The 5,122-nt window shown below is 45.8% G+C and overlaps 1 long non-coding RNA gene across 1 annotated transcript; it reads left to right on the top strand.

Annotated features, from left to right (window-relative positions):
- The first annotated feature begins 604 nt into the window (after positions 1–604).
- Positions 605–3,224, top strand: LOC142093320 (uncharacterized). The gene is made up of 3 exons (XR_012677395.1): positions 605–1,268; positions 1,340–1,389; positions 1,846–3,224. It is a non-coding gene; the product is annotated as an uncharacterized LOC142093320 (long non-coding RNA).
- The last annotated feature ends 1,898 nt before the right edge of the window (positions 3,225–5,122 follow it).

The following is a 5,122-nucleotide window of genomic DNA, read 5'->3' as shown; positions in this document are numbered from 1 at the left end:
GAGAAGGAGAAATGGGGGGCAAGTGTGAGAGGAAAGGAGAGAAGGGGGAAGGAGAGAGAGAAAAAAGGATGGCAGGAAAAATGGGGGTGAGACAGGGAAAGGAAACAAGGACGGAAGTAAGAAATCGAGCGGGGAAAGAGTGGGGAGAGGAAGGAAGAGAAGAGGGCAAAAAAGCAGGTGGGAAGTGAAGAAAAGCGGGAAAAAGAGGAAGGAGCTTGCGGGAAATGAGCTGCTAGGAGAAGAAACCTGTGGGAGCCAGGGCAACGACTGGGGAAGCGCGAGGTCAGGGGCGGCGCGAACCGCAGGCGTCGCCGGGGCCAGGAGCTCCCGCCCGCGCCCCGCGGCTCCGGGCCGCCACTCGCCCCCTGCGCCGCGCCGGGAGGAGCGCGCCGGGCGCCGCCCCGCCGCGATGCACATCCGGAGGGCCGGCGGGCCGCCGGCGGGAGGAGCTGCCCCTCGGCTTGCTGTGGGGCTCGGGGGGCTCGGCGCGGTCTGCTGGGTAGAGCCTCGGCCTCCGCCTGGCTGCGGCGCGGAACGCCCGTTGTGGGAATTCTGAAGACGAGGGGAGGGACGGGGGTGGTTTTTAAGCGATTCTAAGGGAAGATTTATTCAAAGTTCGAAGATGATGTCGTTTGAGAATGTCCTTGAGAAATCAGGATGGGATGCCGTGAGGAAACGCTGGCTGCATGTCTCAAGACAGCGATAGATGGCTCTCGGTCTGGAACGTGGTGGGAGATGCTGGGAAGGGTAAGGAAGCAAATAAACAGGGGATTCGAAGTCTCCAAGAGCAGCGGTGAGGTTGTGACTGCGGGATGCCAGAGCTTTGAAGGCAGGATGGGGCAACGCTTCCAGGCTGGTCTTCTGGTGCTTTGAGGTACTAGACAGGTGCCAGGGTGTGAGGTTTTACCCATCTCCTGCTTGAAAAGTTATTTCCTTTCTGCTTTGCTGCGCTGCAGGCTGCAAGCTAGACGCTCATTTCCTAAGTGGTACCCTAAAAACACCAGTGTTGCCGTCACCATAACTTGATTCTAAAACAGGTGTCCCGAATTAGATCTCTGTACTGCTGTCTAACGTGGCATCTCCTATGCAGAGACATCCGTTTCTTTCTTTTTTTAATGAATATCAGCACTAACGCTGTGCAGGACAAGTGCTAGATGGACATCTCTGCTACTTAAATTAAAAGCATAGACTGAAAATATGTATGCCAAGTGGAAGCCAAGCATCAAAAGTGACTTCAGCCTTTATCTTGAAGAGACAATAAGGCAACAGTAAGTTCTAATTTTTCAGTGTTACGAGATTCTTGTTGTCTCTCGTTACAAATCGGCTTGTTATTTTGCAGTCCTGCTGCTGACATGAAGTTTGTGGAGGAAGAAATTAAGACCTTAGAAGGTATGTGTCATGCTACACTGACTTTTGAGTCGTCCACTCACACTCTATAAATATTTCTTCTGTCACGCTGCCTGTCTCACAGGGTTACTGTGACAGCAGTTCTGCCTAGATTTTGTGAAAAACTTGTGCAATAAAAATCTCAAGTTAGTGCAGAGAAGAAATACGTTAAATAATTTCTAACATAAGACACGGACTAAACAGAAAATAAAATAGTTCTCTTTAATAGAGGTGAGTGGTCTGGTAGACATCCTAGGGCTTTATCAGACAATGCAGTATGCATTTTGAATTTACTGTCAGTTGTTGATGAGGCTCTGCTTAGAATCTCTTCCTTTGTGTTTGACTTCGAGGTTGCTGTTTTTTTACTATGTTGTTTGCTTGCACCATCTTTGGTGCTTAGGAAATTTACCATAAAAATTTTGGTCCTCATGTAATACAATTTTTTTTCTTCTCTTTAAGAAATAATGAGCATAAGGAAATCATCACCAGCGAGTTGGGTTGAATAAGGCTCAAAACCACTGCCTCCACAACCCTCCAAAAAGCTACTCCTGCACAGAAATCCACCTCATATTCCATCAGATGTTCTTCCTTTCCCCTCCTTCCATGTTTGTCCCTGACAGCTCAGACCAGTCCACGCCATGCTCCAACCCCACTCACCCTTCACCTACGCAGCACACAGGGCTTTCCGCTCACTGACGTGCCAAAAGCCTGCTTGTGGGCCTGACTGCCTCCTCACAGCTCCAAGGTGTCTGCGCCTGCAGGACCAAGAGCATGTGCACCGGCCCACATTGGGAAGGAACCTCCGACCAGAAGGGGAGAAGAAAAGCTGTGGAGGATCAAATAGGCCATCCAGGCTAACCCCAGGCTGCCTTTGCTGGGTGGTGTCATCCTCCCCTTTTCCTAGCACCTTCTGGCAGGGTCATCCTCAGTGGGTGGACAAGAGAAATTTTGGTGCCAAAGGGGAATGGGCTTGCCGTGGCCCTTACCCACCACAGGAAAGGAAACACTCGCCCCAGGCTCCGGCAAGGTTCAATTTTGAGTGCTTTGTGCTCCCTGGCGTAAAGGTGATCAAAGAAACTATAGTATGTATTGATTTGAATATGACTACTGAAGGAGGAAGGGGAATCTCAGGAGATAGAGGAGTCTCTTCTTGCCTCTCCTTTCTCTCCCCAGGAACACCTCTTGAAAGAGAAATACCTAGGCTGGGTTTACACAACGATGTCCCACCTGACCCCTTTCCACCCACCCCTTCCCTCACTCCAGTCTCTGATCTATTCTGTGGACTTCATTAGCTAAATCAGGAGGAGTCTCAGCATCAAGTAACACACAGTTCCTTTCACAGCAGGAGAAAACACTGGTTGGAGTGGGGGTGTTGATCTGTGTGTTATCTCGATTCCACCCACCCCACTCTCCCCATTCAAAGATACCAAAGGATCCCCAGGAACTCCACAGTAATCCAACAGATCCTGGGAGCACTCCCTCCTACAAGCCTTAGTGGCCTCAGAGATGCTGCATAACCTTATCTGCAGGACAGCTTGTCCAGGACAACTTTTACTGAGTGCAAGCAGCACACAAGGAGAATCTACACAAGTTAAACGTATAAAGCAGAATCATTATCACATACAAACAAGAACTAGGATTCAGTGGGCTAGCATTAATATGCTCACTGGCCATTTTCCCTGTGGCCATGCTGACAAAATCCAAAAAATTGCCACTGCCCAGGCAGCTATTGGTCAGAGAAGGACTGGCTTCTGCTCCTGGTGTTTCTGAGATGCTAGCTGCCAATTCCTCAAGTTTTCCTTCAAAATTACTGAGATTTTTACTATTTCAGTGCTTTCTGTGGGTCCCTGTGGGTGGGTAACCACCACGAACCCTCTTTCTCAAATCCTTGAGGTACTACCCAGCCCCATTTCAGGCTCGTGTGTCTGTGCTTCCATTATCTTGCATGGCTACACAGCATATACTTCCTCACAGCTCTCTCCAACAACTTAGCAATCTCCTGAGAAGCTTGAGTGCATGTAATGAAGCTATCAAAACCAGGTCTTGAATCAGACCACAGAGAGATGAACCCCGGATAGTGAGGGAAGAAGATTACAAATCTTACTTAAGGGTTAGAGTTCAAGAGTTGTATCTGTCAGGAGTCTATAATTTACTTTAGCAAACCACTAAACGCTAAACAGAGTGTGTGAATCCTAAATGATACAGCATGAGGCCTGAGAGTACAGTGATAGATAAACCATAAGCCCTCGATCACAGTGATATCCTGTCAGTCATAAACTCCTGGCAAACACTGAAGGCTAAATCATCAACCCTAAGCAATAATCACTAAAGCCAGGTGAAAACCTGGAAATGCTGTTACAGTTGTTTTACAACTTTTTTATTGGGGGGGTGGGGTGGGGCAGGGGGCGGGGGCAGTGCAGAATAGTAGCTTCTGGCTGCAAAATGGTATTTCTGAGAAGTCTCATACACTATTAACATGTTTAACGTCTTTACAATTCCAAAGACCTTTTTCTATCCTGAATAAAGGCATTGAACAGTGCTTCGTATGACCAGCCTCAGGAAAAAAGGGGTCAAAACAATGCTGAATTACATGTGAGATAATATTAGCTCAAATCCAAGGTTACTTTTGGTGTTCAGAATCAGCAGACCGATTACTCAAAGGCAAGATGGTTGGCTGACTGATAGCTCTTGCTGGTGTAAATGTGTTCCAGGGCAGAATTGGGAGTATATGTTACCACATCTAAGGGAGAAAAGATGTTACAGAGAACATTCCTAACTACACGCAATTCCTTAGCTATAGCTATTGCAAACAACTATACATGGTATGTAGAGAAAGCTAATGAGAACCACCATACACAGAGAAGAACGCTTAAGGATACTTGTACATATACTAGAAAGCAATTCTCTTTAGGGGAAAAAAAAACACAACACAACAGTTTTCATGATCTTATGTAAGCTGACACTTTCAACATGAAGTTGAAACAGAAAATATTCATGCCTTTATATGCACGGATCTTTGCAGTAAGTTATATCCCAAATTCAATTAAATAAAAAAATTAGGTGAGTGGGTTTTTATGGGTAACTAACTGTATGATACTTTGTAGTATAGGCTTAGGGAAGTCTCGCAGTACTCCTGTATTACCAGAGACACAAAAAAAGGCATTGTGATAAACATAAAAATAAAAGCCAAGTTATGACCGAATAACACGTCTGATGAAAGACAAAGAATTCTGATAGACTCAGTAATTTTCTGATGGTTCTTTCCCTCAAAACAATTACTTCATTTTTCATGAAGCAGCATTATCCAGTCTCAACAGCTAAACTCGACAAGCATTTTTGCCTCCTGGGGTTTTCCAGGGTTTTTTTTTGACTACTGATAAAGCTTGTAGTGTTATGAAATTAAGTCACATTAAATGAATTGAACAGAGCGCATTAATCTGGACAAATTACTTCCAACAATTAGAAAACCATGGCTGTAGCAAAGTCAGACAATAGTTTCCATTAGAGAACAGAAAAATAATGCCATATATAACCTCCTTTCTCTTAGACCCTACAGCTCAAGGAAGGTTTTCATTCTACTGGATACAATTTAGAAAAATATTTCCTGGATCTCTGGTAGAGTAGATGCCTAGCCTTCCCTATCAAGTTATTCATAAGTGCCTGGGATGATGGGTGAAAACACAAATTTTCTTTTGGAGAATTCTGAATTCCAGCTGAGGGGGAAGGTACGGGAAGA

Source organism: Calonectris borealis, chromosome 26, assembly GCF_964195595.1.
Source record: "Calonectris borealis chromosome 26, bCalBor7.hap1.2, whole genome shotgun sequence".
Lineage (NCBI taxonomy): Eukaryota > Metazoa > Chordata > Aves > Procellariiformes > Procellariidae > Calonectris > Calonectris borealis.
This window is presented reverse-complemented; position numbering and strand designations above follow the sequence as displayed.